The sequence below is a fragment of the Triticum aestivum genome, chromosome 7B, assembly GCF_018294505.1.
Source record: "Triticum aestivum cultivar Chinese Spring chromosome 7B, IWGSC CS RefSeq v2.1, whole genome shotgun sequence".
Lineage (NCBI taxonomy): Eukaryota > Viridiplantae > Streptophyta > Magnoliopsida > Poales > Poaceae > Triticum > Triticum aestivum.
Genome location: NC_057813.1, coordinates 433,774,260 through 433,786,874, shown reverse-complemented (window position 1 = coordinate 433,786,874; position 12,615 = coordinate 433,774,260).

Genomic DNA, 12,615 nt, shown 5'->3' with positions numbered 1-12,615 from the left:
TGAACTTGCTATAGTTCCTTATGTTAAACATGAAATTGTTGCTATTGCACCCACGCATGATAGTCCTATTATCTTTTTGAATTCTCCCAACTACACTATATCGGAGAAATTTGCGCTTAGTAAGGATTATATTGATGGGTTGCCTTTTACCATTGCATATGATGATTTTGATGAATGTAATATGCATGTGCTTCCTGATCCTACTTGCAATTATTATGAGAGAGGAATTACATCTCCGCCTCTTTATGTTTCCAACACGATAGAATTGCAAGAAACTGCCTATACTATGCATTGGCCTTTACTATGTGTGCATGAATTGTTCTTTTATGACATGCCGATGCATAGGAAGAGAGTTAGACTTCGTTGTTGCATGATATATGTTACTTTGTGCTCACTAATAAATTACAAATCATTGTTAATTAAAATTGGCTTTGATATACCTTGGGATCCGGGTGGATTCATTACTTGAGCAATAAATGCCTAGCTTAATGGCTTTCAAGAAAGCGCTGCCAGGGAGACAACCCGGAAGTTTTAGAGGGTCATTTATTTCTGTTGAGTGCTTTCATATAGTTTAAAAACAAAAAAATAAAGAGGGGAACCCAAAAACTTTTCAAAAAGGAAAGTGAAAGTGAGAGAGACAAGCATTGTTGAAGTGGGAGAGCTCCTTGAACTTTGTTCATGCTCATGGAAACTTTGTGAAACTTAATTAAAGAAACTTTTCATCAAAAAATAATTATCCCCTTGTACAATTCCATTGTATTATAAAAATAATGTGCTAAGGTTTGCCTTTAGGATGTTTACGATGCTTGTTGGTTTGTACGGTGCAGGACAGAAACTTTGGCTGTAGTGCGCGATTTTACATTTTTAACTAGAACATCAATTGGTTCTCATTCCTTTTGCAATGTCTTTCTATACAACTTGTTTATTTTTCGTAATTTTAGTAGAATTGTTGGGGTAACATAAGTATGGTGGATGTTCAGATTGCTACAGACTGTTCTGTTTTTGACAGATTCCATTTTTGATGCATAGTTTGCTTGTTTTGATGAATCTATCAATTTGTATCAGTGGATTAAGCCATGGAAAAGCTATATTACAGTAGAAACAATGCAAAAAAATATGAATTGGTTTTCAACAGTACTTAGAGTGGTGATTTGCTTTATTATACTAACGGATCTTACCAAGTTTTCTGTTGAAGTTTTGTGTGGATGTAGTGTCTAATCGAGGATGTCTCGATATGAGGAAAAGGAAGAGAGACAAGAGCTCAAGCTTGGGGATGCCCGAGGCACCCCAAGTAAATATTCAAGGAGACTCAAGCGTCTAAGCTTGGGGATGCCCCGGAAGGCATCCCCTCTTTCTTCAACAAGTATCGGTATGTTTTCGAATTCGTTTCGTTCATGCATTATGTGCAAGTCTTGGAGCGTCTTTTGCATTTAGTTTTCATTTTTCTTTTATGCACCATGCTGGTATGAGATATTCCTTGGTTAATTTATAGAATGCTCATTGCACTTCACTTAGATCTTTTGAGTATGGCTTTATAGAATGCTTCATGTGCTTCACTTATATCATTTGAAGTTTGGATTGCCTGTTTCTCTTCACATAGGAAACCGCCATTTGTAGAATGCCCTTTTGCTTCACTTATAATTGTTAGAGTGTGGGCATATATTTTGTAGAAAGAATTAAACTCTCTTGCTTCACTTATATCTATTTAGAGAGATGACAGGAATTGGTCATTCACATGGTTAGTCATAAAATCCTACATAAACTTGTAGATCACTGAATATGATATGTTTGATTCCTTGCAATAGTTTTGCGATATAAAGGTGGTGATATTAGAGTCGTGCTAGTTGAGTAATTGTGAAATTGAGAAATACTTGTGTTGAGGTTTGCAAGTCCCGTAGCATGCACGTATGGTGAACCGTTATGTAACGAAGTTGGAGCATGAGGTGCTCTTTGATTGCTTTCCTTATGAGTGGCAGTCGGGGACGAGCGATGGTCTTTTCCTACCAATCTATCCCTCTAGGGGCATGCGTAGTAGTACTTTGCTTCGAGGGCTAAGTAGACTTTTGCAATAAGTATATGAGTTCTTTATGACTAATGTGAGTCCATGGATATACGCACACTCACCCTTCCACGTTGCTAGCCTCTATTATACCGTGCAATTTTCGCCGGTATCATGCACCCATTATTTATCTTCCTCAAAACAGCCACCATACCTACCTATCATGGCATTTCCACAGCCATTCCGAGATATATTGCCATGCAACTTCCATCATCATCATATACATGACTTGAGCATTCATTGTCATATTGCTTTGCATGATCGTAGGATAGCTAGCATGATGTTTTCATGGCTTGTCCGTTTTTTGATGTCATTGCTATGCTAGATCATTGCACATCCCGGTACACCGCCAGAAGCATTCATATAGAGTCATATCTTTGTTCGAGATATCGAGTTGTAATATTGAGTTGTAAGTAAATAAAAGTGTGATGATCATCATTATTAGAGCATTGCCCCAGTGAGCGAAGGATGATGGAGACTATGATTCCCCCACAAGTCAGGATGAGACTCCGGACTTTATGAAAAATAAAAGAGGCCAAAGAAGCCCAAATAAAAAAGGAGGCCAAAGAAGCCCACCAAAAAGAAAAAAAGAAAAAAAAAGAAAAGAAAAAAGAAAAAAAGAGAGAAAAAGAGAGAAGGGGCAATGTTACTACCCTTTTAACACATTTGTGCTTCAGAGTAGCACCATGTTCTTCATATAGAGAGTCTCTTGAGTTATCACTTTCATATACTAGTGGGAATTTTCATTATAGAACTTGGCTTGTATATTCCGATGATGGGCTTCCTCAAACGCCTAAGGTCTTCATGAGCAAGCAAGTTGGATGCACACCCACTTAGTTTCCAGTTTGAGCTTTCATACATTTATAGCTCTAGTGCATCCGAAGGCAATCCCTACTCACTCACATTGATATCTATTGATGGGCATCTCCATAGCCCGTTGATACGCCTAGTTGATGTGAGATTATCTTCTCCCTTTTTGTCCTCACAACCACCACCATATACCACCATAGTGCTATGTCCATGGCTTGCGCTCATGTATTGCGTAAGAGTTGAAAAAGCTGAAGCGCGTTAAAAGTATGAACCAATTGCTCGGCTCGTCATCAGGGTTGTGCATGATTTGAATGCTTTGTGTGATGAAGATGGAGCATAGCCAGACTATATGATTTTGTAGGGATGAGCTTTCTTTGGCTATGTTATTTTGATAAGACATAATTGCTTGGTTGGTATGCTTGAAGTATTATTGTTTTTATGTCAAATGATAGACTATTTCTTTGAATCACTTGTATCTTAATATTCATGCCATGATTAGACATATGATCAAGATTATGCTAGGTAGCATTCCACATCAAAAATTATCTTTTTTATCATTTACCTACTCGAGGATGAGCAGGAATTAAGCTTGGGGATGCTGATATGTCTCCGTCGTATCTATAATTTTTGATTGTTCCATGCCAATATTATCCAACTTTCATATACTTTTGGCAACTTTTTATACTATTTTTTGGGACTAACATATTGATCCAGTGCCCAGTGCCAGTTCCTGTCTGTTGCATGTTTTATGTTTCGCAGAAACCCAATATCAAACAGAGTCCAAACGGGATAGAAACGGACGGAGAATTATTTTGGAATATTTGTGATTTTTGGGAGGAAGAATCAACGTGAAACGGTGCCCGAGGTGGCCACGAGAGTGGCCCACGCCACCACTCTAGGGGGTGCGCCCTACCCTCTCGTGGGCCACCCGTAAGGCGGTTGATGCCCTTCTTTGGCCGCAAGAAAGCTATTTTTTGGAAAATGGTCTGGGCGAAGGTTTCAATCCAATCGGAGTTACGGATCTCTAGATATAAAGGAAACGGTGCCAGGGCAGAATACCAGAACGCAGAAACAGAGAGATAGATCCAATCTCGGAGGGGCTCTCACCCCTCCCAAGCCATGGGAGCCAAGGACCAGACGGGAAACCCTTCTCCCATCTAGGGAGGAGGTCAAGGAAGAAGAAGAAGAAGGGGGGCCCTCCCCCCTTGCTTCCGGTGGCGCTGGAGCGCTACCGGGGGCCATCATCATCACCGCGATCTTCACCAACAACTTCACCGCCTTCATCACCAACTCTTCCTCCCTCTATGCAGCAGTGTAACCTCTCTCTTACCCGCTTTAATCTCTACTTAAACATGGTGCTCAATGTTATATATTATTTCCCAATGATGTATGGCTATCTTATGATGTTTGAGTAGATCCATTTTGTCCTATGGGTTAATTGATGATCGTGATTGGTTTGAGTTGCATGTTTTATTATTGGTGTTGTCCTATTGTGCCCTTTGTGTCGCGCAAGCGTGAGGGATCCCCGTTGTAGGGTTTGCAATATGTTTATGATTTGCTTATGGTGGGTGGCATGAGTGACAGAAGCACAGACCCGAGTAAGTAGGTTGTTTGCGTATGGGATAAAGGGGACTTGATACTTTAATGCTATGGTTGGGTTTTACCTTAATGAATCTTTAGTAGTTGCGGAGCTTGCTAGAGTTCCAATCATAAGTGCATATGATCCAAGTAGAGAAAGTATGTTAGCTTATGCCTCTCCCTCAAATAGAATTGCAACAGTGATTACCGGTCTAGTTATCGATTGCCTTGGAAAAATAACTTTCTCGTAACAAAAAGCTCTCTACTAATACTTACTTTATTGCATCTTTATCTAAACAGCCCCTAATTTTTATTTACGTGTTGTTTATTATCTTGCAAACCTATCCAAAAACACCTACAAAGTACTTCTAGTTTCATACTTGTTCTAGGCAAAGCGAACGTCAAACGTGCGTAGAGTCGTATCAGTGGCCGATAGGACTTGAGAGAGTATTTGTTCTACCTTTAGATCCTCGTTGGGTTCGACACTCTTACTTATCGAAAGAGGCTACAACTATCACGTATACTTGCGGGTTATCATCGACCAAGTTCATCACCTTGGAGAGCCCCAGTGCTTCTAGTTGAGAAGAAGGATGGATCTTTGAGGATGGTTGTTGATTATCGTGCGATGAATTTGGTGACGATCAAGAACAAATACCCTCTGCCAATGATCAATGATTTGTTTGACCAACTGCAAGGAGCTAAAGTTTTCTCCAATATTGATCTTCGATCAGGTTATGACCAGTTGAAGATTCGAGAGCAGGATATACCTAAGACAACTTTTACAACAAGGCATTGGCTATATGAGTATACAATTATGTCATTTGGTTTGACTAATGCCCCTGCCATTGTCATGAGTATGATGAACAAGGTGTTCATGGAGTTTTTGGATAAGTTCGTCGTGGTGTTCACTGATGACATATTGGTCTACTCGAAGAATGAAAAGAGCATAAGGAACATTTGCGTTTGGTTCTCGAGAAGCTCAGGGAACATCAGTTGTATGCCAAGTTCAGCAAATGTGAGTTTTGGTTGAAGGAAGTCGGATTTCTCGGTCATGTTATATCCATAGAAGGAATAGCAGTAGACCCTACCAAGGTTGCTTCTGTCACTAAATGGTTGGCACCCACCTTAGAGGGAGAGATCAGAAGTTTTCTTGGACTCGCAGGTTATTACCGGAGATTTATTGAGAATTTTTCCAAAATTGCGAAGCCCATGACGGAGTTATTGAAGAAGGACACCAAGTTTAAATGGAATGAGGATTGTGAGGCCAGTTTTCAAGAGTTGAAGAAGCGTTTGGTTACAGCCCCAGTGTTGATTCTTCCAGACCAATGCAAGGATTTCCAAGTGTATTGCGACACTTCACGTCGAGGACTTGGAGGTGTGCTTATGTAGGACAGAAGAGTTGTTTCATATGCCTCACAACATCTTCGACCTCATGAGTTGAATTATGCTACGCATGATTTGGAGTTAGTAGCCATAGTGCATGCGCTCAAGACATGGAGACATTTTCTCATCGGAAACCGTTGTGATGTTTACACGGATCATAAAATTTTGAAATACATCTTCAGGAAGAAGGAGTTGAACCTCAGGCAAAGGCGATGGTTGAAGCTCATAAAGGACTATGACATGAGATTGCATTATCATCCAGGAAAGGCCAATGTTGTAGCAGACGCGTTGAGCCGCAAGAGCTATGTTAACATGCTCATAACCGGAGGATTACCTAAGGAGTTAGCAGACGACCTTCGAGAGCTACGCTTGGAGATAGTTCCGAGAGGTTATGTTGCAGCATTGGAGATTCAGTCCACTTTGTTGGGTGAGATCAGAGAAGCCCAGAAGACGGAAAAGGAGATTGTTGAGATAAAGGAAAGGATAAGTAAAGGAAAGGCTAAAGGATTTCGTGAGGATGAGCATGACACCTTATGGTTTGAGGATCATATTTATGTGCCAAATGACCCAGAGATCAGGAAGTTGATTCTTCAGGAGGCTCATGATTCGCCTTACTCAATTCACCCAGGCAACACCAAGATGTATCTGGATTTCAAGGAAAGTTCCTGGTGGACAGGAACGAAGAAGGATATTGCAGAGTATGTAGCAATATGTGATGTATGTCAACGAGTTAAGGCAGAGCATCAGAAACTAGCAGGATTGATACAGCCGTTGCCGATACCTGAATGGAAGTGGGATAAACTTGGCATGGATTTTATCACTAGATTACCCAGGAATCGTTCAGGCTATGACTCTATCTGGGTTGTAGTTGATCGCTTGACGAAAGTAGCCCATTTCATCCCTGTGAAGACAACTTATATGAGTGCTAAGTTGGCAGAGATATACATGACCAAGATCGTATGTCTGCATGGAGTTCCAAGGACCATTGTATTAGATAGATGAACACAGTTTACTTCAAAGTTTTGGAATCAGCTGCATGAAACTTTGGATGCCGGGCTAGAGTTCAGTACAGCCTTTCATCCACAGACAGATGGATAGACCGAGAGAGTCAATCAGATTCTAGAGGACATGTTGCCCTATGCGGAATTCTCCTATAACAACAGTTACCAAGCCAGTTTGAAGATGGCCCCTTTTGAAGCCTTGTATGGAAGGAGGTGTAGGACACCATTATCATGGGATGAAGTTGGAGATCGAAGTTGTTCGGACCATACTTAATCAGAGATTCTGAGGAGAAGGTTAATTTGATTCGAGACAGACTCAAGGTAGCCCAGTCCAGGCAGAAGAGTTATGCGGATACTAAACGCAAGGAGATAGCCTACGAAGTCAGAGATGGAGCATATCTTCGTGTGTCCCCACTTCGAGGAGTTAAATGTTTTGGAGTCAAGGGAAAGCTAGCACCACGTTTCGTGGGACCCTACAGAGTTTTGGAACGCATGGGAGAAGTTGCATACATGTCGGAATTGCCCGAAGGATTGTCAGGAGTTCATGATGTGTTTCACGTTTCCCAATTGAAGAAGTGCCACACTGAGATGGCCTACATTCCTTTGAGAGATACAGTGCCACTGGAAGCAATTCAGTTGGATAGTGATCTGACTTATGAAGAGAAGCCAGTCAAGATTCTCGAATTTTCCAGCCGAGTTACTCGCAACAAGGTTATCAAGTTTTGCAAAGTTCAGTGGAGCCACCATACCGAGGAGGAAGCCACCTAGGAGCAAGAAGAAGATCATTGCAAGGACCACCCACACCTTTTTGCTGAGCAATCCGAATCTCGAGGGTGAGATTCATCTTAAGGGGGGTAGGTTTGTAACATCCCAATTTTCAATTTGGATGTTATACATAGATCATCTTATGCATATCATATTTTATTTGCATTTTGTTGTGATCCTAGAAATCTTAAGCAACTCAAGGACCCAAGGAGAGAGTTGGAGGTTTCACAAATTTTCATATTTATTTATTTTTTCAAATTTGAAAAGAGGATCAATTTGATTTTAATATTTCTCTCTCCAATTATTTCCAATAATAAAATAAATAAATGAGAGAAGATAAAATGACTTCTTCAACAGAAGAGAATATTGGAGAAGAAATTTTAAAATCAAATTATTATTTTATTCGTATTTTATTTGCTATTTTATTTGAATTAGAGAAAACTTGCATTTTTGAAAATTGCATTTTAGTCTAGAAAAATGTTCATCTTGTCATAAATATTAGGTTTGGACGGTGAAAATTGCTTCTGGAATTTTAAAAAAAATTATTAGGATTTTTTTCTCTGCGGCGAAATTATTTAAAAAAAAGTTCCGCACCGCACTGGGCCGAAGCCCAGCCGGCCCATCCAAGCCGTCGTCGCCTTCTCTCCCGTGCAGACGCCAGACTCCGGCGAGGAGGAGTCTAGGTCGGCATCGACGTCCGCACCCCCTCGCGCAAGCCGAGGACCCCCTCGGGGCCTCCTTATAAGCCGCCGCCGCCCTCCCTCTTCTCCTCGTCAGCGCTGCCGCCTCCGCATCCCTGCAACCCGCGCCGCCCCGCACTTCGCTCGCCTCTGCCGCCACGCTGCAGCCGCCTTCGCCCGCGCCGCCGCCAGGACCCTGCCGCCGCACGCCACCGCCCAACGCCGACGCGCCCGATCCGATCCGTCGCCGCTCGGTCAACTCTAGTGAACCGGTAAAACCGCCCGGTCCAATCGGTTTAATCTCGGTTTTTTTCGGTTTGTTTCGGTTTAGGTTTAGATCGGTTTTTAGTTTTTTTAGGTTAATTAGTAAATGTTCACTAGTTAGATCGTTTTAAGAAAAGAGTTCGTTCGTTTAGTTCTGTTAGCGAACGTTCGTTCTGTAGATTTTTCTTTTTAGTTTTATTTTCGGCCAGGGACCTATCCGCAAATAGTTTTATCCTGATTTAGCCCCTGATTTTAAAACTAGCGTAACTTTTTGCTCGTTTGTCCAAATTACATGAAACTAGCGTCTAAATGTTCATAGCAATCTCTTCTTTCCAGTAAACCAACTTGAACATGATTTTGACCATTTAAAATTTGAGTTTAGTTCAGATTAGTAAACAATCTTGTTTCGTTGTATCTCGAGTTTCGTTTCTCCGTTTGAGTCGTTTCTTTTTGCAGATCGTAGCTAATCACATGTACCTACTGTCAAGATCAAATCCACATGAAAATAATGCTATTAGGTTTTGTTTTCTATTTATTTTAGTCATTTGCTTGTTTCGTGTTTGATTTGGATCTTCTCTCGATTTCTCTTTGTTTCGTTTGAGTGATTGCTTATGTATGCTACTGTTTGTCTACGTTAGATTATCCGGAGTGCGAATCTTATTACTATGAATCCCTAGAGTTTGCAGATCGTCAACAAGGAAAGTTACACTTTGATCATACTTTTCTATACCCAGTTTTTACTATGCATTAGTATTGCCCTCGAATATTTGCATGAGTAGGATTTGGGAACATGTGGTTTGGTTGTAGTACTTGAGGTAGGAGCCTAATACCTTTTGATCACCCTGGGAATATACTTATGTTTTATTATTGCTTAGCCATGCTCGTAGACGGGGATTGGATCATGATTCACATGGAAGTTATGAGAGTTATTAATTTTGGATAACATTAAAGTGGCAACTTTAATACACATCTGGGTTGATTGGTTGGGGCACCTAGAGAATCCAGTGTTTGTCCATTAAGGGAAATCCCGGAGTACCCGTGTGATTTTTCCTCGGTTCGCCACCCAAGCTCAAAGGGATCATATGATATTTCATGCCTAGAAACTTCCGTGTGCAGTCACAAGCCATTATGGGCTCTGGTATAGTTGAGTAAGTTGTATGAGCTCTCGAAGAGGTGGACTAGTAGATGTAGTGGGAAAGTAGGTGTACCGGTTGATACGTCTCCAATGTATCTATAATTTTTTATTGTTCCATGCTATTATATTACCCGTTTTGGATGTTTATGGGCTTTACTTTACACATTTATATCATTTTTGGGACTAAGCTACTAACCGGAGGCGCAGCCTGTATTGTTGTTTTTTTTGCCTATTTCAGCGTTTCGAAGAAAAGGAATATCAAACGGATTCCAAACGGAATGAAACCTTCGGGAGCGTGATTTTTGGAACGAACGTGATCCAGAGGACTTGGAGTGAAAGTCAAGAAGCCGTCGAGGCAGCCATAAGGGTGGAGGGCACCCCCCCTACTAGGCACGCCCCCTATCTCGTGGGCCCATCGGGCATCCACCGACGTACTTCTTCCTCCTATATATACCCACGTACCCCGAGAACATCAAAGGCGACCATGAAAAACTATTTCCACCACCGTAACCTTCTGTATCCGCGAGATCCCATCTTGGAGCCTTCGTCGGCGCACCACCGGAGGGGGAATCGACCACGGAGGGCCTCTACATCATCTCCAAGGCCTCTCCGATGAGTTGTGAGTAGTTTACCATAGACCTTCAGGTCCATAGTTATTAGCTAGATGGATTCTTCTCTCTTTTTGGATCTCAATATCATGTTCTCCTTGATCTTCTTGGAGATCTATTCGATGTAACTCTTTTTGCGGTGTGTTTGTCGAGATCCGATGAATTGTGGGTTTATGATCAAGTTTATCTATGAGAAATATTTGAATCTCCTCTGAATTCTTTTATGTGTGATTAAGTTATCTTTGCAAGTCTCTTCGAATTATCAGTTTGATTTGGCCTACTATATTGATCTTTCTTGCAATGGGAGAAGTGCTTAGCTTTGGGTTCAATCTTGCGGTGTCCTTTCCTAGTGACAGCAGGGGCAGCAAGGCACGTATTGTATTGTTGCCATCGAGGATAAAAAGATGGGGTTTATATCATATTGCATGAGTTTATCCCTCTACATCATGTCATCTTTCTTAATGCGTTACTCCGTTCTTTATGAACTTAATACTCTAGATGCATGCTGAATAGCGGTCGATGTGTGGAGTAATAGTAGTAGATGCAGGCAGGAGTCGGTCTACTTGTCACGGACGTGATGCCTATATACATGTTCATGCCTATATAATATCATAATTATTCGCTTTTCTATCAATTGCTCGACAGTAATTTGTTCACCCACCGTAATACTTCTGCTATCTTGAGAGAAGCCACTAGTGAAACATATGGCCCCCGGGTCTATCTTTTATCATATAAGCTTTCAATCTACTTTTATTTGCATCTTTACTTTTCCAATCTATATTATAAAATACAAAAAATATATTTATCTTATCATATTATCTCTATCAGATATCACTTTCGCAAGTGGCCGTGAAGGGATTGACAACCCCTTTATTGTGTGGTTGAGAGTTCTTGTTTGTTTGTGTAGGTGCGTGAGACTTTTGAGGAGCCTCCTACTGGATTGATACCTTGGTTCTCAAAAACTGAGGGAAATACTTACGCTACTATTGCTGCATCACCCTTTCCTCTTCAAGGAAAACCAACGCAAGCTCAAGACGTAGCAAGAAGGATTTCTGGCGCCGTTGCCGGGGAGGTCTTCGCTCAAGTCAAGACATACCAAGTACCCATCACAAACTCATCTCCCTCGCATTTACATTATTTTCCATTTGCCTCTCGTTTTCCTCTCCCCCACTTCACCCTTGCCATTTTATTCGCCCTCTCTTTCCCAATCTCCCTCTCTCTCGCTTGTCTTTTTGTGTGCCTGTTTGTCCTTATGGCTTTACCTAAGAACACCAACCTTCATCTTACAAGATTGGAAGAGATTGAATCAAATGTTAGAAGTTTTACGACTTTGCAATTTGAGCATAATAATTTCTTCAGAAAAGATCTTAAAGAACAAAAAAGTTTCTTGGGGTTCATGAACAAAGAGCTTGATGATATGTCTAAAGAATTTTATGATTTGAACTCTCAAATTACTTGGCTCAAAATTCTATAGCCCAAATTTCTGATAAGCAAGCTACCTTAGTCAATAAGATGGCTGCCAAACCAAAAAAGTTAGGTGAAAATAATGATGAAGATCTTAAAGTTATTGATGTGCCCCCTATTAGATCTTTGTTTTGCAATATGAATCTTAATAATGATGGGACTGGAGATGAGTCAACTTTAGTTAAAAGGCGTCCCAATGATTCGGAGTTTTTAGATCTTGATGCTAAATTTGGTAAAAGTGGGATTGGAGAGGTCAAGACTTTAAATAGCATTGAACCCACTATCTTGGATTTCAAGGAATTTAATTGTGATAATTGTTCTTTAGAAAGTTGTATTTCCTTGTTGCAATCCGTTGTGAATTCTCCTCATGCTTATAGTCAAAATAAAGCTTTTACCAAACATATTGTTGATGCCTTGATGCAATCTTATGATGAAAAACTTAATTTGAAAGTTTCTATACCTAGAAAACTTAATGATGAGTGGGAACCTACTATAAAGATTAAAATTAAAGATCATGAGTGTTATGCTTTGTGTGATTTGGGTGCTAGTGTTTCCACGATTCCGAAAACTTTATGTGATATTCTAGTTTTCCATGATCTTGATGATTGCTCTTTAAATTTGCACCTTGCGGATTCCACCATTAAAAAACCAATGGGAAGGATAAATCATGTTCTCATTGCTGCAAATAGAAATTTGTTTCCCGTAGATTTTATCGTTCTTGATATAGATTGCAATCTTTCTTGCCCTATTATTCTTGGTAGACCTTTCCTTAGAACGATTGGTGCGATTATTGATATCAAGGAAGGGAACATTAGATTCCAATTTCCATTCAGGAAAGGCATGGAGCACTTTCCAAGAAAGAAAGTTA